This window comes from Neoarius graeffei, chromosome 5 (assembly GCF_027579695.1).
Source record: "Neoarius graeffei isolate fNeoGra1 chromosome 5, fNeoGra1.pri, whole genome shotgun sequence".
Lineage (NCBI taxonomy): Eukaryota > Metazoa > Chordata > Actinopteri > Siluriformes > Ariidae > Neoarius > Neoarius graeffei.
In genome coordinates, this window is record NC_083573.1 from 28,016,488 (window position 1) to 28,041,320 (window position 24,833).

The window sequence follows — 24,833 nt, forward strand, 5'->3', positions numbered from 1 at the left end:
CCTTCAAGGACTTGGTCCATGCCCTCGCCTTGGCCCAACAGAGCCAGCACCAGGTGCTGGTCACCCTCCGGAAGAAGCAGGAACAACGGTTCAAAGCCCTGGTGCTGGCACAGCAGGAAGATCGCCAGGCGTTCCGGCACCTGCTTGCGTCGGCAGGGTCCACCATCACCACTGCCGCGGACCCTCCCCACCTCACCCTAACGAAGATGGGTCCGCATGATGACCCCGAAGCCTTCCTTGCTCTTTTTGAGCAGGCGGCAGAGGCATGGGGTTGGCCGGTGGAACAGTGCGCGCCGCGCCTCCTCCCCCTGCTAATGGGCGAGGCACAGCTGGCCACGGTACAGCTCCCTGCTGACAGCCAGCTGGTCTATGCGGACCTCTGCAGGGCCGTCCTCCAACGTGTGGGGCGCACCCCAGAGCAGCAGCGGCAGCACTTCCGCGCACTGCGCCTGGAGAAGGTCGGCCAGCCGTTCGCGTTTGGCCAGCAATTCTGGGATGCCTGCTGGCAGTGGCTGAGGGCTAACTACCGCGACGCCGAGGGAATCATCGACCTGGTGGCGCTGGAACAATTCATCGCCCAACTTCCGGAAGGGCCTGCGGATTGGGTCCAGTGCCATCACCCGGCATCGCTGGATCAGGCCATCGAGCTGGCAGAGGACCATATGGTGGCTGTTCCGACGGCAGGACAGCATGTCTCCTCTTCTCCTCTCTCTCTCTCTCCCCTTCTGTTCCTCATCCTCGCCCCATTCCCCCATCGCAGAGGCGGGGGCCGGCTCCACCCCAGCTGGCCTGCCGCACCCGTGGTGCCCTACAGTACCATTTCCTACTTCCGTGTCTGTGTCTTCCCCCCCCTCAGGTGAGTGAGCTCCGGAACACCGGTGCAGAGGGAAAGCCTGGGCCGGTATGCTGGCGCTGCGGGGAGCCAGGGCACCTCCAGTATCAGTGCTCGGCGATGGAGGTGGGCACGGTGGTCCGGATCCCCGAGGCGCCAGGGACCGCCCTCGATCGGGCCGGAGCATATCGCATACCGGTGAGTATCCAAGGGGATATGTATCAGGCTTTGGTGGACTCTGGCTGTAATCAGACCTCAATCCACCAAATCCTGGTGCAAGACGAGGCATTGGGGAGAGCACAATTGGTGAAGGTATTGTGTGTGCACGGGGATGTTCATAACTACCCTTTAGTGTCGGCCCACATTCTATTTCGAGGGGAGAAATTTAGAGTAAAGGCAGCAGATAATCCTTGCCTTACCCACTTGATAATTTTGGGGACTGATTGGCCGGGTGTGGCAGCGGGGGCGTGGTCAAGCGCCAGTCTGTGACAGGAGGGTGGAGTCAGGGAAGGTAAGTGGCAGAATCACTACACCTGACTGCAATTAACCTGTTTGTGTGTGTCTTCCCAGTGACCGCGCCCTATTTAGGGAGGGAGAGCGAGAGCAGAGGGGCTCTTCCCAGAACCAGATGCTGAGTGTGTGTGTCTGTAAAATTTAAACATAGTTGTTAGACTGAAAAGTGTGACAATAAAATGGTTTATCAACCTGAGCTCTGTCCTGCCGTCTTCTGTGCTCCACCCATACATAAGAACTGCTACAGTGGTGCCGAAACCCGGGATCTGGAGCGCAGAACGCCGAACCGCCCCATGGAGTCTTCCCCGTTCGCCGACCTGGTCCACGACCTCGCCACGGCCCAGCAAAGCCAGCACCAGGCGCTAGTCACACTCTGTAAGGAGCAGGGGCAGTGCTTCGAGGCCCTGGTGTTGGCCCAGCAAGAGGACCGACAGGCGTTCCGGCACCTCCTCGCGTCGGCGGGGACAATCGACGCTTCCATTGCGGGCCTGTCCCCCCTCACCCTGACCAAGATGGGCCCGCAGGATGACCCCGAGGCTTTCATCACGCTCTTTGAGCAAGTTGCGGAGACCTCGGGGTGGCCGATGGATCAGCTCGCGGCGTGCCTCCTCCCCCTGCTAATGGGGGAGGTGCAGCTGGCCTACGCAGACCTTCACCGAGCCATCCTCCAGCGTGTGGGGCGCACCCCTGAACAGCAGCACCAGCACTTCCGCACTCTGCGCTTGGAGGAAGTCGGCTGCCCGTTCGCGTTTGGCCAGCAACTCCAGGACACCTGCTGGCGGTGGCTGAGGGCCAACAACCGCAATGCCGAGGAGATCGTCGATCAGGTGGTGCTGGAGCAGTTCATCGCGTGCCTGCCCACAGGAACCACGGAGTGGGTCCAGTGCCACCGCTCGGCGTCGCTGGATCAGGCCATCGAGCTGGCGGAGGACCATTTGGCGGCTGTTCCAGTGGCAGGACAGCAGACAGCCTCTTCTCTTCTCTCCTCTTCTCTCTCTTTCTCCCCCTCCTTCTGTGTCCCGTCCTCGCCCCATTCCCCCACCGTGGAGGCGGGGGTCGGCACCACCCCAGCCAGCCCGCCGCACCCGCAGTGCCCTCCCGTTTTGCCCTTCTGTGTCTGTCTCTCCCCCCCATCAGGTGAGTGAGCCCCAGAACACTGGTGCAGAGAGGAAGCCTGGGCCGGTTTGCTGGCGCTGCGGGGAACCAGGCCACCTCCAACAGCAGTGCACGGCAATGGAGGTGGGCGCGGTGGTTTGGATCCCCTCGATCGGGCCAGAGCATATCGCATACCGGTGAGTATTCAAGGGGATACATATCAGGCGTTGGTGGATTCTGGTTGTCATCAGACCTCAATTCACCAAAGCCTGGTGCAAAATGAGGCATTGGGGGGAGCACAGGGGGTGAAGGTGTTGTGTGTGCACGGGGACGTTCACAGCTACCCTTTGGTGTCGGTCCACATTTTTTTCTGAGAGAAAAAATTTATAGTGAAGGCGGCGGTTAATCCTCGCCTTACCCACTCTTTAATTTTGGGGACTGATTGGCCGGGATTTCGGGATTTAATGACATGCTTAGTAAAGAGTGGGTCCTGCCATTTAACAGGGGGAGGTCCCGGTGTCGCTTTGGCAGGAGCAGCTGTCACAGAGCCGTCTACATCATCTCCGCATCAGAGTGAGGAGCCGCCGGCCCCTCCTCTCTCTATTGGGGAATCCCTCGCAGATTTCCCATTAGAGCAGTCGTGAGACGAGTCTCTGCGACATGCGTTTGACCAAGTGAGAGTAATCGATGGTCAAATGCTCCAGCCGAATGCCACCCCGTCCTTCCCCTACTTCGCGATTATGAAGGATAGGTTATACCGAGTGACGCAGGACACTCAAACTAAAGAGCGAGTTACGCAACTTTTAATTCCAAAGAGCCGCCGGGAATTGGTATTCCAGGCGGCTCACTTTAATCCCATGGCTGGACACTTAGGGCAGGATAAGACACTAGCCCGAATAATGGCCTGATTCTATTGGCCGGGGATTCACGGCGATGTTCGTAGGTGGTGTACGGCGTGCCGCGAATGCCAGTTAGTAAATCCAGCGGCCATTCCAAAAGCGCCTTTGTGCCCTCTACCATTAATCGAGACCCCGTTCGAAAGGATTGGGATGGATCTCGTCGGGCCATTAGATCGGTCAGCACGAGGGTACCGCTTTATATTAGTTCTGGTGGACTATGCAATGCGATACCCGGAAGCAGTGCCTCTGCGCAATATCTCAGCACGCAGTATTGCAGAAGTGCTGTTCCGCATCATCTCCCGAGTTGGAATCCTGAAAGAGATTCTGACTGATCAAGGCACCATGTTTATGTCACGGACACTGCGCGAACTGTATGGGTTATTGGGGATTAAGCCGATCCGCACCAGTGTGTATCACCCACAAATGGACGGTTTAATGGAACGGTTCAATTGCACCCTCAAAAATATCATTAAAAAATTCGTAAGTGAGGACGCACGTAATTGGGATAAGTGGCTCGAGCCCTTGTTGTTTTCAGTGCAAGAGTTCCCCCAAGCCTCCATGGGGTTCTCCCTGTTCGAATTATTATATGGGCGTAAGCCGTGCGGCATTCTAGACGTGCTGCGGGAAAATTGGGAGGAGGGACCTTCACAAAGTAAAAACGAGATTCAATACGTTATGGACCTGCGCGCAAAACTCCACACACTCACACACCTAACCCAGGAGAATTTGCGGCAGGCCCAAGAACGGCAAGCCTGCCTGTACAACAAGGGTACGCGCCTTAGGGAGTTCACACCGGGAGATAAGGTACTCGTACTGTTGCCCACATCGAGCTCTAAATTGATCGCCAAGTGGCAAGGACCCTTTGAGGTCACACGGCGAGTCAGGGACTTCGACTATGAGGTGAGGCGAACGGACAGAGGTGGGGCGCTACAGATTTACCACCTCAATCTGCTTAAACTCTGGAATGAGGAGGTCCCCGTGGCGTTGGTGTCGGTAGTTCCGGAGAAGGCGGAGCCGGGGCCGGAGGTTCAAAAGGGGGCATTGGCATCACGTACCTCTCCGGTCCCCTGTGGAGACCACCTCTCCCTGACCCAACTCACGGAGGTCGCCCAGTTGCAGAAGACCGAGTTTTCGGACGTGTTCTCGCCCCTGCCCAGTCGCACTAACCTCATAGAGCACCACATAGAGACTCCCCGGGGGGGGTAGTGCGTAGCCGCACTTACAGGCTACCCGAACACAAAAAAAAGGTGGTTCGGGAAGAACTTGAGACCATGCTTGAAATGGGCATCGTCGAGGAGTCCCACAGTGACTGGAGCAGCCCGGTGGTCTTGGTAACCAAGGCCGACGGGTCGGTCCGGTTCTGTGTGGACTATAGAAAAGTCAACGCAGTGTCTAAATTCGACGCGTACCCAATGCCTCGTATTGATGAGTTGCTCGATTGACTCAGCACGGCTCGTTTTTATTCGACACTGGATTTGACGAAGGGATATTGGCAGATCCCCTTGACTCCACTATCCCGAGAAAAAAACGGCCTTTTCCACACCGTTTGGTTTACACCAATTCGTCACACTTCCGTTTGGGCTGTTTGGGGTGCCTGCTACGTTTCAGCAGCTGATGGACAGAGTCCTCCGCCCCCACGCCACTTATGCGGCCGCTTATCTAGATGATATCATCATCTATAGTAATGACTGACTGAGGCACCTCGAACATCTGAGGGCCGTCCTTAGGTCTCTGAGGCAAGCGGGGCTCACAGCCAACCCAAAGAAGTGTGCAATTGGGTGGGTGGAAGTATGGTATCTGGGCTTCCACTTGGGCAACGGGCAGGTGCGTCCCCAAATTAATAAGATGGCAGCAATTGTGGCCTGCCCAAGGCCCAAGACCAAAAAGGGGGTGAGACAGTTCCTGGGGCTGGCTGGCTATTACCGTAGGTTTATACCTAATTATTCGGATGTCACCAGCCCGCTGACTGATCTCACTAAAAAGGGGGCACCAGATCCGGTCCAGTGGACGGAGCAATGCCAGCGGGCTTTTGCTGAGGTAAAGGCTGCACTGTGTGGGGGGCCACTGTTACACTCCCCTGACTTTTCTCTCCCCCTTGTGTTGCAGACTGATGCATCGGACAGAGGGCTGGGGGCGGTTTTGTCCCAGGAGGTGGAGGGGGAGGACCGCCCCGTCCTGTACATCAGTAGGAAGCTGTCGGTGCATGAGGGGTGCTACAGCACCATAGAAAAAGAGTGTCTGGTGATCAAGTGGACGGTCCTCGCCCTCCATTACTACCTGCTGGGGCGCCCTTTCACCCTCTGTTCAGACCACGCGCCCCTCCAGTGGCTCCACCGGATGAAAGATGCCAATGCGCGGATCACCCGTTGGTATCTGGCACTCCAACCCTTCAATTTTAAGGTGGTCCACAGGCCGGGGGTGCAGATGGTCGTGGCGGACTTCATCTCCCATCAAGGGGGGGGGGAGTCGGCTGCAGGCCTGAGTCGGGCGGTGGGGTTATGTTGCAGCGGGGGCGTGGTCAAGCACCGGTATGTGACAGGAGGGCGGAGTCAGGGAAGGTAAGTGGCAGAATCACTACACCTGACTGCAATTAGCCTGTTTGTGTGTGTCTTCCCAGTGACCGCGCCCTATTTAGGGAGGGAGAGCGAGAGCAGAATGGCTTTTCCCAGAACCAGATGCTGAGTGTGTGTGTGTCTGTAAAATTTAAGCATAGTTGTTAGACTGAAAAGTGTGACAATAAAACGGTTTATCAACCTGAGCTCTGTCCTGCCGTCTTCTGTGCTCCGCCCATACATAAGAACTGCTACACCAGGATTCAGGGAATTAATGACGCATTTTGTGAAGAGCGGGTCCTGCCATAATTTAGCGGGGGGAGGTCCCGGTGTGGCTTTGGCGGGAGCAGCTCTCACAGAGCCGTCTACATCATCACCGCGTCAGAGAGAGGAGCAGCAGGCTCCTCCTCCCTCTCTTGGGGAATCCCTCACGGATTTCCCATTAGAGCAGTCACAAGACGAGACCCTGCGTCATGTGTTTGGCCAAGTGAGAGTAATCTATGGTCAAACACTCCAGCCAAACGCCACCCCGTCCTTCCCCTATTTTTCTATTATGAAGGATAGGTTATACCGAGTGACGCAGGACACTTAGATTAAGGAACCGATAACACAGCTTTTGATCCCAAAGATTAGTAAATCCAGCGGCCATTTCAAAAGTGCCTTTGCGCCCTCTGCCAGTAATCAAGACCCTGTTTGAAAGAATTGGGATGGATCTCGTCGGGCCATTAGATCGGTCAACACGAGGATATTGCTTTATTTTAGTTCTGGTGGACTATGCAACGCGATATCCGGAAGCAGTGCCTCTTCGCGATATCTCAGCACACAGTATTGCGGAAGCACTCTTCTGCGTCATCTCCCGAGTCAGAATCCCCAAAGAGATTCTGACTGATAAAGGCACTACGTTTATGTCACGCACACTGTGCGAACTGTATGGGTTACTGGGAATTAAGCCTATCGGATGGCTAACTATCGGACCCTAACTATTTCTACATAGCCAAAGAACTTCCTCTTGTTTGCTCTGATGTGCATGTATGAGCAAAGCCTGTCTCTGAAAAAAACACTGCCCCTGCACTTATTCTCACTATTAAGAATCCAATCTAGCTTATTCAGAGCTAAATTAAGGAAAGTGCGGGTGAGTGGACAGCCAGGCAGTAAAAGTCTGAGTTCCCCTGAAGAGCCTTGGTCTTCTGGCCAAAGGCGTCTCAGAATACGGAAGTTTGCTCGTGGGGCAGAGCAGATCATTTTCCTTTTCAAGTCTTCTTCAAGTTCAAGGCTTGTCTCAAGGAAAGACAATTTGATTTTTTTTGTGTGCCTTTCTTGAATGTCACAGTGAGAAATTTATCAAGATTAGTTTCTTTCTTTTCCTTGTTAGAAAGGAAAATGCATGCACTAAGGCACTTGGCTAAAATCTGAAAGAATATCAAATATTCTACATTGAAAATGAATCTGTCTTGTGAAAGACGAGATTCTTTAAATGCTTCAGATGCACGATTTGTCTTTATTATGTTGCTGTACTTTGTCTTTAAGTTTTCTGTCTTTACAATTGATTACTTTTGTAGTCGTCCACTTGCCTTTGATCAGGTCTTTGTTCTTGTGAGTCAGCCAACTCTTGATGACACTCAGGATTTCTGCCCCACTAATCTTCCCTGACATCCTGTTGTATCTTGGATACTGGGATATATTAGAGCCTGTTGCAACTCTTGTAAACATATTTCCTGTCTGTTGCTGCACTTCAATTTCCAGGAGGAGTGGATTATGAGCAGAAAGTTCATTCTGCTCTACTGTGATACTGCGCACTCATCCCACTGTGTCATTGTGCATGAAAAACATGTCTATCCTGGATTGACTCTCATTCTGACATCGTGTAAAACCTTCATCAGCAGTGTGCATGTATGTCCAGGTGTCTCTGAGATTCAGCGAAACAATGAAGTCTTCTAAACAACATTTCAAGGGTGAATTATTCAGATTGAATGCTGAAGGTCTCCGATCAAAGCAGGGATGTAAAACTGTTGAAATCACCTCCAACCACCAGCACACCCTCAGCTGTTTCCATCAAATATTCTTTCAATCTACTCAAGACAGTTCTGTCATGCTTATGATTGTACACATTAACGAGAGTGAACATTTCACCATACAGATGACAGAAGAGCACAATGTAACCTCCACTACAGTCCTCATCATGGCATATGTACTCAAAGGGTATGGTGTTTTTTATCAGTATTGCAACTCCTTTGCTTTTAGAGCGGTGTACAGTGAAATAGATTTTCCAATGGTTCATGTCTGTTAAGAGTTGGTAAGACTTTGGCCCAGCATATGTCTCTTGTATAAAGGCAATATCAGCCTGAAGATTACTGAGACTGCTCAACACATTTGAAAACCTCTGAGGTGGGCTTCTGATACCACATGTGTTCCAGGTGACAAAACGGAGACTTGCTTGTCCTTGTAATGTCATGATTAATGATTTAACTTCTGTAAATAAAATGCACAATTAAAATTACAGTTATTCTATCATGTTTCTGTCTATTGTTAGCAAGGTATATTTATAGCAGGCTGAAACAGCTCCTATTTTAATTTTTTCATATGGTGGTTCAAATGAAAGACAGAAATGGATACATACTGTCTGTAAGAAATTATGAAATGAGGTGTTTTTAAATTTACAGGAATTATTGTACATGGTGCAGATATTGTACACAAGTTAAGCACATCTGTTAAGAAGAACAACTTTATTTATCACACGTATGCTTAAGCACAGTGAAATTCCTCTCTGCATTTTAACCCATCTGAAGAAGTGAACACACACGCACACGCACGTGAGCAATGAGCACCCACACACATACCCAGAGCAGTGGGCAGCTATGCGACACCACCCAGGGAGCAGTTAGGGGTTAGGTGCCTTGCTCAAGGGCACTTCAGCCCAAGGCCACCTCATGTTAACCTAACTGCATGTCTTTGAACTGTGGGGGAAACCGGAGCACCCGGAGGTAACCCAAGAAGACACGGGGAGAACATGCAAACTCCACACAGAAAGGCCCCCCGCCAGCAACTGGGCTCAAACCCTGAACCATTTTGCTATGAGGTGACAGTCTAACCACTACACCACAGTTGGGTGAATCATGTCACTTTGAAAACTGTGTAGTTTTTATGGCAGAAAATTCCGTAAAGGAAAAAGTGATTGCAACTGCGTTTGTGCTTTATTTCTTATGCATCGGTTGAATACAGAAAACACACATTTGTAGACAATCTCCATCAGCTTTGTGTAGGTATGACTTTCCATTGGATGAATAAGAAATGAGAACTTCTTAAAACTTTTTAGTGCATGATTGTACAGTATAATGTGTAATGACACTGCAATTTTAAATACCTGAAAGACCAGACAGGCAGCTTAAGAACCCACATTGATTCAAAGAACACAGAGAGACATCACTGTTTGCTTTTGATGCTCCTTGGTCACTTGATCTCAGGTCTCTGTTCAGAAAACCGGAAAGTAAAAGTTTTTATTACAACTGATTTTTATTGAAGAATTGGAATTTTCCCTGGCTGTCCAAAACTCTGTTTTCAGCTAATGCCCCCATTGATAAGTTATATGAAGTCAAATGAGATAACAAGATCTTCTGCAACAGCCCAAAGCAAATGATGTGATCTTGGTGCTACAAATTGGATGATGATGATGATTCACTGACATTAAAGCTCAAATAATATATTAAGCATTAAAATTGGACTCCGTTGTTTAATTTAAAATTAGATCACAGAAAACTAAAACAAATCAATATTTGAAAAATAACTGTGTAAAACTGAAATACTACAGATAAACATTCAGTTCACGTACCATCTGCTTGAACATTTCCCCCATGCATTGAGATTTTATGTCATACTGCTGCTTTCATAAAAAAAAATTATATTTTTAAAGAACGATATAATATAGTTGAGGATTTTTTTTATTTGGTGTATAAAATTCTATACATGTCTGTGTTTATTTAATTTTTTACATTGATTGAAATTGAAAATTAAATTGAAAATTAAATCAGTTTTTCTCCCTGATATTATACATTTTATGATATAGATTATCTTGCTGGGAACTTACCTTGTGCAATCAGCTTGTGACAGAATTCAAGAAGTGCATCAGATGAAGTGTCCAGTTAGTCAGGTGATTTATAGGGAGCAGGTTACACACGAAAAATACGTCAGATGTTGTAATGACTGGATAAATATCTGCACCTGAGGATTTGCAGCTCCTACTTACCAAGCAGGAGAAATGAAAGAGAAAAACAAAAACCAGCCTAATGCATAGGAAAATTTGTACACCATGTGAATCAGCACGTCTCTTCCCCCACTGTCTAGTTTGACCCTTTAAGAACTAAACCTAAACTTGCTTAGGAACATGTGTTTTTGAACACTGCATATTATGGAAGTTGTGTGGCCAAGAAAAAAAGAGTTTTATTTTCACATTTTTACTTTAATATAGTTACAATAGCTTTCAATAGTAAACAATCTTATTCAATGTGCACATTATCTGTTCTCAATGTTACTCTGACAAAATGCAGAGCTTGAGAATTTAACTTTGTAATAGCACTTTTTTCTCGCCTATGTAACTAATTATTAAAAGGATATTAACAGTCTGTGTACATTGGATCTTTCTATTTTTGTGTCAGTAACAGAAATTTAAACACCATTTTTTTTTTTTTTTTGTGTGTGTGTGTGTGTGTGTGTCTGTGTGTGATTTCCTACTTTGTAAGTTAAAAAAAATGTACTCACTTGCTGGTGGCCCTTTCCACCAGCGACCACCATTAGTATATTAAAGAGCGGTGGGAAACACTGCTTATTCTCTCACTCCACACTGTTTCTGGCAGTTTGCATTCAATGCATTTTAGTTAAAATATCAAACATTCTGTCAAACAATTTTGTTAGTCCTTTTGATGAAGTGTCTATTGACGGAACATATTGCTATCGTTTTATTGCCTAGGTCAACTGTAAGCTACATTGCCACACCTCATTGTCATAGGGCCTGTGCATATTATATCATTTGGTTTTGTCTTTGTTAATTTACACACCTCTGCAATGTTAGTCTTAGTTAGCTTTGACTGAGGAATCCATGTTTTATTATAGACAACTAAAAAATGGGGCTTAACGAAGACCCTAAGATGACCTGCAATGTGTCGTCCCCTGACATTCAACATACAGCGAACTACAGCTGCTGATGCCACTAAAGGCCTAAATCATTTAATGTGTCATAAAATAGAGTCTTCTATATCCAGAATAATAATTGTGTCCAAGAAAAACTAAATTATTATTTTTACATTTGCAAACCTCATAATAACAGTGTAAAGAATATCACATTAAATCACATTTGAGAAATAAACTTTAAAACTCTTTATAAACCTAATAAATGGTACTAAAATTCTCATGTGTCTCTGAAAATCATGTTTGGAAGAGAAAATGTTTTGCCTGACTAGTGTTAAGCTTTCAGTGTTGATTTGTAAGCAGCTGCTAAATGGCCTTTCAAGGCTGTAATGTAGACATAGACTAAATAGACATAGACTGATGCTACTGACACAGCACCTGCTCATATCCAGTTTCAGTTTCGTTTCAGTCAGTGCTTCCAGCTTCCATGCAGGGAAGTATTCAGACTTTACCTGAGCAAAGCCTACATTCATTTGCAAAAAATATAAATAAGAAATGACTTCAGCTTTCTTTTGCATTGCAAAATCTAACCTGCATGAAAGACAAATTCTGGATTTAATGTTAAAAATAGAGTACAAAATGAAAGTGTATTTCCTCTCTCAGCAATAATATAAAAGACTGCACATCAGTAGTAATGCTGAGATTTTTCACACATTTTTCACAGTTTAGCACTTGACCATACATCCAAGTATTAGCAAGTTGTGGCAGTTCGTGTGGGTGGAGCACAGAAAGACAGCAGGCCAGAATTCAGTTTACCAAACTATTTATTTTAGCTTTTCATCTTTACTAAGCATACGCGCATGCGCACACACACACACACACACACACACACACAAACACTAGTCTTCTTGTTGGGGGAGAGAGCCCCTTCCTCTGCTCTTTCTCTCCTCATATAGGGCGCAGTCACTGGGGATGACACACAAACACATATTAACCAACATCAGGTGCAGTGATTCTGCCACTTACCTTCCCTGACTCCACCCTCCGGTCACAGACCGACGCTTGACCACGCCCCCGCTGCCACATACCCCCACCGCCCGACTCAGGCCGGGTAGCTGTCCGAGCTTCAGCCGACTCCCCCCCACCCCTTGAAGGGAGAGGAAGTCCGCCACGACCATCTGCGCCCCCGGCCTGTGGACCACCTTGAAATTAAACGGCTGGAGTGCCAGATACCAACGGGTGATCTGCGCATTGGCATCCTTCATGCGGTGGAGCCACTGGAGGGGCGAGTGGTCTGAACAGAGGGTGAAAGAGCGCCCCAGGAGGTAGCAGCGGAGGGCAAGGACCGTCCACTTGATCGCCAGGCACTCCTTTTTGATGGTGCTGTAGCGTCCCTCACGCACTGACAGCTTCCTGCTTATGTACAGGATGGGGCGGTCCTCCCCCTCCACCTTCTGGGACAAAACAGCCCCCAGCCCTCTGTCCGATGCGTCCGTCTGCAATATAAAAGGTAGAGAAAAGTCAGGGGAGTGTAACAGTGGCCCCCCACACAGTGCAGCCTTTATCTCAGAAAAAGCCTGCTGGCATTGCTCCGTCCACTGGACCGGATCTGGTGCCCCCTTTTTAGTCAGATCAGTCAGCGAGCTGATGACATCCGATTAATTAGGTATAAACCTACGATAATAGCCAGCCAGCCCCAGGAACTGTCTCACCCCCTTTTTGGTCTTGGGCCTCGGGCAGGCTGCAATCGCTGCCGTCTTGTTAATTTGGGGACGCAACTACCCGTTGCCCAAGTGGAAGCCCAGATACCATACTTCCACCCACCCAATCGCACACTTTTTTGGGTTGGCTGTGAGACCCGCCTGCCTCAGCGACCTAAGGACGGCCCTCAGATGTTGTAGGTGCCGCAGCCAGTCATTACTATAAATAATGATGTCGTCAAGGTACGCCGCCGCATAGGTGGTGTGGGGGCGGAGGACCCTACCCATCAGCTGCTGAAACATAGTGGGCGCCCCAAACAGCCCAAAAGGAAGTGTGACAAACTGGTGTAAGCCGAACGGTGTGGAAAAGGCCGTTTTTTTCTCGGGATAATGGAGTCAAGGGGATCTGCCAATGACCCTTCATCAAATCCAGTGTCGAGAAAAACCGAGCTGTGCCTAGTCGATCGAGCAACTCATCAATACGAAGCATTGGGTAGGTGTCAAATTGAGACACCACATTGACTTTTCTATAGTCTACACAGAACCGGACCGACCCGTTGGCATTGGGTACCAAGACCACCAGGATGCTCCAGTCACTGTGGGACTCCTCGACGATGCCCATTTCAAGCATGGCCTCGAGTTCTTCCCGAACCACTTTTTTCTTGTGTTTGGGTAACCTGTAAGGGCAGCTGTGCACTACCACCCCCGGGGGCGTCTCAATGTGATGCTCTATGAGGTTGGTGCGGCCAGGCAGGGGCGAGAACACGTCCAAAAACTCGGTCTGCAACTGGGCGACCTCCGTGAGTTGAGTCGGGGAGAGGTGGTCTCCACAGGGGACCGGAGAGGTATCTGATGCCAGTGTTCCCTTTTGAACCTCTGGCCCCAGCTCCGCCTTCTCTGGAACCACTGACACCAACACCACGGGGACCTTCTCGTTCCAGAGTTTGAGCAGATTGAGGTGGTAAACATGTAGCGCCCCACCCCTGTCTGTTCGCCTCACCTCGTAGTCCATGTCCCCGACTCGCCGTATGACCTCAAAGGGTCCTTGCCACTTGGCGATTAATTTGGAGCTCGATGTGGGCAACAGTAAGAGAACTTTATCTCCCGGTGTGAACTCCCTAAGGCACGCACCCCTGTCGTACAGGCGGGCTTGCCGTTCTTGGGCCTGCCGCAAATTCTCCTAGGTTAGGTGTGTGAGTGTGTGGAGTTTTGCGCGCAGGTCCATAACATATTGAATTTGATTTTACTGGGTGAAAGTCCCTCCTCCCAATTTTCTTGCAGCACATCTAGAATGCCGCGTGGCTTACGCCCATATAACAATTCGAACGGGGAGAACCCCGTGGAGGCTTGGGGGACCTCTCGCACTGCAAATAACAAGGGTTCAAGCCATTTATCCCAATTATGTGCGTCCTCACTTACGAATTTTTTAATTATATTCTTGAGGGTGCGATTGAACCGTTCAACTAAACCGTCCATTTGTGGGTGATAAACGCTGGTGCGGATCGGTTTAATACCCAATAACCCATACAGTTCGTTCAGTGTATGTGACATAAACGAGGTGCCTTGGTCAGTCAGAATCTCTTTCGGGATACCAACTTGGGAGATGACGCGGAAGAGCGCTTCCACAATACTGCGTGCTGAGATATTGCGCAGAGGCACTGCTTCCGGGTATCGCGTTGCATAGTCCACAAGAACTAAAATAAAGCGGTACCCTCGTGTTGACCGATCTAATGGCCCGACAAGATCCATCCCAATTTTGGAATCAAAAGCTGCGTGACTTGCTCTTTAGTCTGAGTGTCCTGCGTCACTCGGTATAACCTATCCTTCATGATAGAAAAATAGGGGAAGGACGGGGTGGCATTTGGCTGGAGTGTTTGACCATTGATTACTCTCACTTGGTCAAACGCATGCCACAGAGACTCGTCTCGCGATTGCTCTAACGGGAAATCCCCAAGGGATTCCCCGAGAGAGGGAGGAGGAGCCTGCTGCTCCTCACTCTGACACGGAGATGATGTAGACGGCTCTGTGACAGCTGCTCCCGCCAAAGCGACCCCGGGACCTCCCCCTGCTAAACTACAGCAGGACCCACTCTTCACTAAATGGCACATTAACTCCCCGAATCCCGGCCAATCAGTCCCCAAAATTATCGAGTGGGTGAGGCGAGGATTAACCGCCACCTTTACTCTAAATTTTCCCCCTCGAAAAAGAATGTGGACCGACACTAAAGGGTAGCTGTGAACATCCCCGTGCACACACAACACCTTCACCAATTGTGTTCCCCCCAATGCCTCGTCTTGCACCAGGCTTTGGTGAATTGAGGTCTGATTACAGCCCGAGTCCACCAAAGCCTGCTATGTATCCCCTTGGATACTCACCGGTATGCAATATGCTCTGGCCCGATTGAGGGCAGCTCCTGGCGTGTCGGGGATCCGAACCACCGCGCCCACTTCCATCGCCGAGCACTGCTGTTGGAGGTGCCCCGGCTCCCCGCAGAGCCAGCAAACCGGCCTGGGCTTCCTCTCTGCACCAGTGCTCTGGGGCTCACTCACTTGAGGGGGGGAAGAGACAGACACAGAAGGGAAGAACGGGCCGGCACTGTGGGTGCGACGGGCCGGCTGGGGTGGGGTCGGCCCCCGCCTCTGCGGTGGGGGAACAGGGCGAAGACGAGACACAGGAGGGGGGGAGAGAGGGAGAGAAGAGGGAAGAAGAGGATGTCCGCTGTCCTGCCTTCGGAACAGCCGCCAAATGGTCCTCCGCCAACCTGATGGCCTGATCCAGCGACGCCGGGCGGTGGCACTGGACCCACTCCGCAGTTCCCTCTGGTAGGCGGGTGATGAACTGCTCCAGTACCACCTGATCGATGATCCCCTCGGGGTCACGGTTGTTGGCCCTCAACCACTGCCCGCAGGCATCCTGGAGCTGCTGGCCAAACGCGAACGGCCAGCCGACTTCCTCCAGACGCAGAGCGCGGAAGCGCTGACACTGTTGTTCAGGGGTGCGCCCCACCCGCTGGAGGACGGCCCGGCGAAGGTCCGTGTAGACCAGCCAGCAGTCGGCGGGGAGCTGTAGCGTGGCCAGCTGCGCCTCGCCTGTTAGCAGGGGGAGGAGGCGCACCGCGCGTTGTTCCACCGGCCAGCCCGAGGCCTCTGCTGCCTGCTCGAAGAGCATGATGAAGGCCTCGGGGTCGTCATGCGGGCCCATCTTAGTGAGGGTGAGGGGCGAAGGGCCTGTGGCGGTGGAGGTGGTGGACCCCGCCGACGCGAGGAGGTGTCGGAACGCCTGTCGGTCTTCTTGCTGCGCCAGCACCAGGGCCTCGAACTGGTGCTCCTGCTCCTTTCGGAGGGTGACTAGCGCCTGGTGCTGGCTCTGCTGGGCCGTGGCGAGGGTGTGGACCACGTCCGCGAAGGGGGAGGACTCCATGGGGCTGTTCTTTTTCCTGTGCTCGATTTTCTGGGTTTCAGCACCACTGTGGCAGTTCGTGTGGGTGGAGCACAGAAAGATGGCAGGCCAGAATTCAGTTTACCAAACTCTTTATTTTAGCTTTTCAGCTTTACTAAGCATACACGCACACACACACACACACACCAGTCGTCTCGTTGGGGAGAGAGCCCCTTCCTCTGCTCTTTCTCTCCTCATATAGGGCGCAGTCACAAACAAACACAGATTAACCACCATCAGGTGCACTGATTCTGCCACTTACCTTCCCTGACTCCACCCTCCGGTCACAGACCGACGCTTGACCACGCCCCCGCTGCCACACAAGTATTAGTAGTGATTTCAAAGGTTATGAAGAAAATCTTGAAAATTACTTGCCACGATACTGTGCATACATCAAACATTTCAGTTTTGTTGAGTTTAGAATTTTATGGTCAGGTGTTTCTTCCATTATTTGACTGCAACAATTAGTTTAAAAATGGTATGTTGATCCCCTGAAATGTTTCTAAATGATTGTGGATTTCTGAATCCAGGTCTCTGCATTTATTGCACTACTACTAAAATATTGACATAATCTGTGACAGAGAAGACTGAATATTCTTTTGCTGTAAGTTTTTATAACTAAAATAATATTAGGGTTTTAATACTAAAATAATTTGTGTAGCTGTAACTTCAAGTGAAAGATTGTCCGATTCACTAACATGGGAATGAGTGTGGTTAAAAATTGTACTGCATCTGACCACCAGATACAGTGAAAAATCCATATATGTACAGTCAGATATAAGAGAAAATATAGCTTATATATAGTTCACATAAAATATTTAATTCGTCATAAAATACTATTTTAATTATTAAAATAATTTTAATTAAAACAATTATCTAATCTACTAATTTGAATTACGTAGCATGAGTGTGATCAGTCAACATGATATGAACACAATCTAATTGCATTATAAAATCTTGCAAGGATGTTGGTACTGACAAAGAAATTTCTAATATTAAAGCCTTGCAACTCCAGGTTCCTGGGTTCAATCCTGAACTTGGTAGCGACATCCATGATATCACAGAGATCCCGCTTTTTAATTAATTTTGATGGTTGATGTGAATATTACCTGAAGCTCTTGACCTGTATCTGCATGATTTGCAGGTTTGCCTTGCACTGCTGCGACATGATTGGCTGATTAGATCATTTCATGAACACGCAGGTGCACAGGTGTTCCTAATAAACTGGACAGTGAGTGTATGTCATTCTGAAATTGTGTAATCCCCTCATGTTGAGTGACGGTATTACTCAGTGTTTCTGAGATTCTCTCTGAGATGCAATGAAGTCTTTAAAAATAACTCTGAGTGATGAATGCTTTGCAGCTGAAAGTCTGATCAAAGCTGGGATGGAAGTAACAGATTAATGCATAAAGGAGATGAGCACAAACTGCACAGGTTCATGACTTTTTCATTTAAAAGGGGAGGAAAGCAGAACTTCCTTATAAATGTTATTCCGCTAAATATGTATGGACCTCAGGACAACTGACAGGTTTTACATGACACAGCATTCATTTTTGAAGACAGATTACATATTAATGATTTTTCTCAAATACAATCTCCTCATAATTAAAGTAAACATGACTGCATTTGAATGTAGCATTAGACAAGACAAAGGCTAAAACCTGCTGTTTATATATCTATAATGATTGCAGTCAGACATGAAGCACTGTACCACTGCTATAATAAATTGACAAAACTGGACAAGAAATTTAAACAAGAGTTATATCTTGTTAAACAATAAAGCAGTTTCAGTAGAAATACAATTTAAGCATTCAAATATATCTTTACATCGGACAGATTACTCCAATAATCCCAGAATATGAAGTGCATCTTAACATAAGTAAGTGTAGATAGCGTCTGAAACCCTTTATATTTTACTGATTCCATTTTAATTGTGGCTCCAGTGATGGTAGTGGTACTTATGAATGCTTATATATGGTCACTCCTGATAGTGGGGCTGTTAAGCTCTTATTATCAGAAGAATTGTGCACAAAATGAAGAAAGCATGAAACTTTCAGGGTTTGTTCTTGAAGGCATAAGCTTTAATTTGAGACGTGGAGGCATTCTCAGTTTGACCTCTGGGGTCAGCTATAGGTCATTGACCTCCATGATGGCACATTTCTATGCATGAAATTAGAAAAGGCTGTATTTTAACACCTAAATGTGATGTAAATATAAAATAAATGTGTTTTTCCATGTTACTGGGCATGAAAAAATCATATATCATACTGATATTCCTCTTAGGGGTAACTTCAGGGGTCAGGTAGAGGTCATTGACCTTTGAAATTTGAAGTTTCTATGCATGACATTCTAGACGGGTGTATCTTAGGATCTAAATGTGATAGAAATGTGAAATTAATGTGTATTTCCTTGTTTCTGACCATGAGAAACCCATTTTTAATACTGGTATTACTCTTACAGGTCATCTCTGGGGTCAGCTAGAGGTCACTGACCTCCAGCATAATGCATATCTATGCACGAAATTAGAAACGGGTGTATCTTAGGTTCTAAATGTGATAGAAATGTAAACTAAATGTGTATTTCCATGTTTCTGGCCATGATAAACTAATTTCTAATACTGATATCATTTTTATAAGTCACCTCTGAGGTCAGCTAGAGGTCACTGACCTCCACGATAATGCATTTCTAAGCATGAAATTAGAAACAATCTATCTTTGGATTAAAATGTGAAATACTTCTAGCATTTCATTCTTTCACCGGCTGCGACACAACTTCCTCATTCTGTGGTCGTGGTAAAAAACACTGTCTGGGATACATGGCGTGTATATCCAGAGGTTACAGAGGCTTTCCATGAAATGTTGCAGATGCCACAAAAGTTGAGTGATCTTTCTTTGTCTACACTGGAATGTTTTGTCGTGCTTATGTATGACAGAACAAGTGCATGCTTAGATGTGAATGAGGCAAGGAAGCATCTTTTCACCCAGAGGTTAAGATCACTGGAAAACATCCCCCCTACACAATGTGCTTTGAGGCAACACATAAAAAGAGCAATGTACCAGGCTAATATATGGAACCTTGCTTTGGTTTCTCAACCATGTTTGCCTAGTCCATCAGACTGGGGATGGATTGACACCGATGCTGGATGGCAGCCACTTTGGACAACACTCCCTGAAGCTTCACAGGCTTGCTATGAACTTGTGCACTGTGGTTGCAAAAAGGGTTGTACTGGGCACTGTAGATGTAAAAAGGCAGCCTTAAAGTGCACAGCACTGTGCACATGCTCTGGTGACTGCAGCGACTAAATCAGTGTTCTGTAGTTACAATTTGTAGGCCAACATTGTAATCCCCAAAGGTCAAGGCCCTTAGAATAAATGTAGATACTATAGTGATTTTAAAATGTTCTTTATGGAACCTGTTCAACTGTTTACACTGCATTTAGAGTTTTGATTGTAGTTCAAGTTTTTGATTAGTTAAAGTTTATAATTTCTGACAAGTTGAAATATATTTCTGTCATGTTCATATGGAATTGTTTCTTACAATCCAAAACACGAGATTTTTATATAGATTTATCAAAATGTGGGATGTTTCCCAACCTTGCCTGTTCTCCATGATGTTGACTTCTCAGAATGATATCAGTATTAGAAATTAGTTTATCATGGCCAGAAACATGGAAATACAAATTTAGTTTACATTTCTATCATATTTAGAACCTGAGGTACACCTGTTTCTAATTTTATGCATAGAAATGCATTATGCTGGAGGTCAGTGACCTCTAGCTGACCCCAGAGATGACCTGTAAGAGTAATATCAGTATCAAAAATGGGTTTCTCATGGTCAGAAACAAGGAAATACACATTAACTTCACATTTCTATCACATTTAGATCCTAAGATACACCCGTCTAGAATTTCATGCATAGAAACTTCAAATTTCAAAGGTCAATGACCTCTACCTGACCCCTGAAGTTACACCTAAGAGGAATATCAGTATTATATGTGATTTTTTCATGTCCAGGCACATGGAAAAACACATTTATTTTACATTTACATCACATTTAGATGTTAAGATACAGCCTTTTCTAATTTCATGCATAGAAATGTGATATCATGGAGGTCAATGACCTCTAGCTGACCCCAGAGGTCAAACTGAGAATGCCTCCATGTCTCAAATTAAAGCTTATGCCTTCAAGAACAAACCCTGAAAGTTTGATTCTTTTTTCATTTTGTGCACAATTGTTATGCTTAACAGGCCCACTATGAAGAGACCAACAGAAGACCCTTTTCCTCTAAGATTTTCTGAAATGAAGTGCATTACAAATTACTTTCTATCAGTCCCAATAAAAATGACCATATGGATGCATGATATCACTTTACATTGGATCACATTAAAGAAATTACATTAAACATATTTACAATCAGTAGTCAATACAATAATAAAGAAATGTTTTAAATAAGAACAAAATGGCAATCAATATAATCATAAGACCAATTAAAGATAAAAAATCAGTGTTATATAAATTTTTAGCTAGGCATGAAAAAATAAATGCACCTCTGACAGAGAAGTTGTTTCACAATTTGTAATGCAGATGCTGTAAAGAACCTGTCTGATACATAATATTTTAAAATAACTTTAAAAATTCTCTAAATATTTACAAACAATGTAGCTCTGTACATCAATAAAGTGTTTTAAATTCAGCATGACAATATAAAATTAAATAGTTTATCTTGCTTGTGTCTTGATATTTTGTAATCCTACAACAGCAAATTCATGAATGTAATCTGTCTGTCACATACAACTGTGCACTTTAATAATCTCAGTTTATAATGCAAAGGTTTTTTCAAGTTTCAATCCTGAATCTCTCTCGAAATCGTCAACTCTCCAAAAAACTTCCTCTTTTTTGCTCTGGTGTGCATGTATGAGCAAAACCTGTCTCTGAAAACAAACACTGCTCCTGCACTCCTTCTCACTATTGAGAATCCAATCTAGCTTATTCAGAGCTAAATTAAGGAAAGTGCGGGTGAGTGGACAGCCAGGCAGTAAAAGTCTGAGTTTCCCTGAAGAGCCTTGGTCTTCTGGCAGAAGGTGTCTCATAATACAAAATTTTGCTTGTGGGGCAGAGCAGATCATTTTCCTTCTCAAGTCTTCTTCAAATTCAAGGCTTGCCTCAAGGAAAGACAATTTGATTTTTTGTGTGCCTTTCTTGAAAGTCACAGTGAGAAATTTATCAAGATTAGTTTCTTGCTTTTCCTTGTTGTAAGGGAAAATGTATGCACTAAGGCGCTTGGCCAAAATCTGAGAGAATATCAAATATTCTACATTGAAAATGAATCTGTCTTGTGAAAGACGAGATTCTGTAAATGCTTCAGATACACAATTTGACTTTAACATGTCATTGTACTTTGTCTTTAAGATTTCTGTCATTTGCCACTGAAGACATTTGTAGACGCCCACTTGCATTTGATTAGGTCTTTCTTCTTGTGAGTCAGGCAAACTCTTGACACTCAGGATTTCTGCCCCACTAATCTCCCTTGAGATCCTGTTGGATCTTGGATACTGGGATGTGGAAGATTCTGTTGCAACTCTTGGAAATGTATTTCCTGTCTGTTGCTGCACTTCAACTTCCAGGACAACTGGATTATGATCAGAAATTTCATCATGCTCTACTGTGATACTGCACACTCGTCCCACTGTGTCATTGTGCATGAAAAACATGTCTATCCTGGATTGACTCTCATTCTGACATCGTGTAAAACCTTCATCAGCAGCGTGCAAGTATGACCAGGTGTCTCTGAGATTCAGCGAAACAATGAAGTCTTCTAAAAAACATTTCAACTGTGAATTATTCGGATTGAAAGCTGAAGGTCTCCGATCAAAGCAGGGATGTAAAACTGTGTTGAAATCACCTCCAACCACCAGCACACCCTCAGCTGTTTCGATCAAATATTCTTTCAATCTACCCAAGACAGTTCTGTCATGCTTATGATTGTACACATTAATGAGCATGAAGATGACAGAAGAGCGCAATGTAACCTCCACTACAGTCCTCATCATGGCATATGTACTCAAAGGGTATGGTGTTTATCAGTATTGCAACTCCTTTGCTTTTAGAGCAGTGTACAGTGAAATAGATTTTCCAATGGTTCACATCTGTTAAGAGTTGGTAAGACTTTGGCCCAGCATGTGTCTCTTGTATAAAGGCAATATCAGCCTGAAGATTACTGAGACTGCTCAACACATTTGAAAACCTCTGAGGTGGGCTTCTGATACCACATGTGTTCCAGGTGACAAAACGGAGACTTGCTTGTCCTTGTGATGCCATGAATAATGATTTTAACTTCTGTAAATAAAATGCACAAATAAAATTACAGTTATTCTATCATGTTTCTGTCTATTGTAAGCAAGGTATATTTATAGCAGGCTAAAACAGTTCCTATTTTATTTTTTTCATATGGTGGTACAAATGAAAGAAAGAAATGGATACATACTGTAAGAAATTATGAAATGAGGTGTTTGTTAAATTTACAGGAATTATTGTACATGGAATTATTGTACACAAGTTAAGCACATCTGTTAAGAAGAACAACTTTATTTATCACACATACGCTTAAGCACAGTGAAATTCCTCTCTGCATTTTAAACCATCTAAAGAAGTGAACACACACACACGTGAGCAATGAGCACCCACACACATACCCAGAGCAGTGGGCGGTTATGAGACAGTACCCGGGGAGCAGTTAGGGATTAGGTGCCTTGCTCAAGGGCACTTCAGCCCAAGGCCGCCTCATGTTAACCTAACTGCATGTCTTTGAACTGTGGGGGAAACCGGAGCACCCGGAGGTAACCCAAAAAGACACGGGGAGAACATGCAAACTCCACACAGAAAGGCCCCCCGTCAGCAACTGGGCTCAAACCCTGAACCTTTTTGCTATGAGGTGACAGTCTAACTACTACACCTTAGTTGGGTGAATCATGTTACTTTGAAAACTATGTAGTTTTTATGGCAGAAAATTCCGTAAAGGAAAAAGAGATTTCAACTGCGTTTGTGCTTTATTTCTTATGCATCAGTTGAATACAGAAAACACATTTGTAGACAATCTCCATCAGCTTTGCATACTGAGTAGGTATGACTTTCCATTGGATGAATCAGAAATGAGAACTTCTTAAAACTTTTTAGTGCATGATTGTACAGTATGGGGTGGCACGGTGGTGTAGTGGTTAGCGCTGTTGCCTCACAGCAAGAAGGTCCGGGTTCGAGCCCCATGGCCGGCGTGGGCCTTTCTGTGCAGAGTTTGCATGTTCTCCCCATGTCCGCGTGGGTTTCCTCCGGGTGCTCCGGTTTCCCCCACAGTCCAAAGACATGCAGGTTAGGTTAACTGGTGACTCTAAATTGACCGTAGGTGTGAGTGTGAATGGTTGTCTGTGTCTATGTGTCAGCCCTGTGATGACCTGGTGACTTGTCCAGGGTGTACCCCGCCTTTCGCCCGTAGTCAGCTGGGATAGGCTCCAGCTTGCCTGCGACACTGTAGAACAGGATAAAGTGGCTAGAGATAATGAGATGAGATGAGATTGTACAGTATAATGTGTAATGACACTGCAGTTTTAAATACCTGGAAGACCAGACAGGCAGCTTAAGAACCCATGTTGATTCAAAGAACACAGAGAGACATCATTGTTTGCTTTTGATGCTCGTTGGTCACTTGATCTCAGGTCTCTGTTCAGAAAAATGGAAAGTAAAAGTTTCCATTGCAACTGATTTTTATTGAAGAATTGGAATTTTCCCCTGGCTGTCCAAAACTCGATGTGAAGCTAATGGCCCCATTGATAGTTATAAGTTGAATGAGATAACAAGATTTCCTGCAACAGACCAAAGGAAATGATGTGATCTTGGTTGTAGCTACAAATTATTGATAATGATGATTCACTGACATTAAAGCTCAAATAATTTAAGCATTAAAATTGGACTCAGTTGTTTAATTTAAAATTAGATCACAGAAAACTAAAAGAAATCAATATTTGAAAAATAACTGTGTAAAACTGAAAGACTACAGATAAACATTCAGTTAAGATAGCATCTGCTTGAACATTTCCTCCATGCATTGTGATGTGTCATACTGCTGCTTTCATAAAAGAAATATTATATTATTAAAGAATAATATAATATTGTTGAGTAAATTTTTAAATTTGGTGTAGAAAATATTCTTTCCATGTCTGTGTTTATTTAGTTTTTAAATTGCCCTACTTCTTCTAACTGATACTATACATTTTATGATATAGATTCCCTTGCTGGGAACCTACCTTGTGCAATCAGCTTGTGACAGAAATAAAGAAGTGCATCAGATGAAGTATCCAGTTCGTCAGGTGATTTACAGGAAGCAGGTAACGCAGTAAAAACACGTCAGGTGTTGTAACGACTAGATAAATATCTGGACCTGAGGATTTGCAGCTCCTACATACAAAGCAAGAAAACTAAAAGAGAAAACAAAAACCAGTCTAATGCATAGGGAAATTTGTACACCATGTGAATCAGCACGTCTCTTCCCCCACTGTCTAGTTTGCCCCTTTAAGAACTAAACCTAAACTTGCTTAGGAACATGTATTTTTGAACTCTACATATTACTGAAGTTGTGTGGCCAAGGAAAAATAAAAGTTTTATTTTCACATTTTTACTTTAATATAATTACAATAGC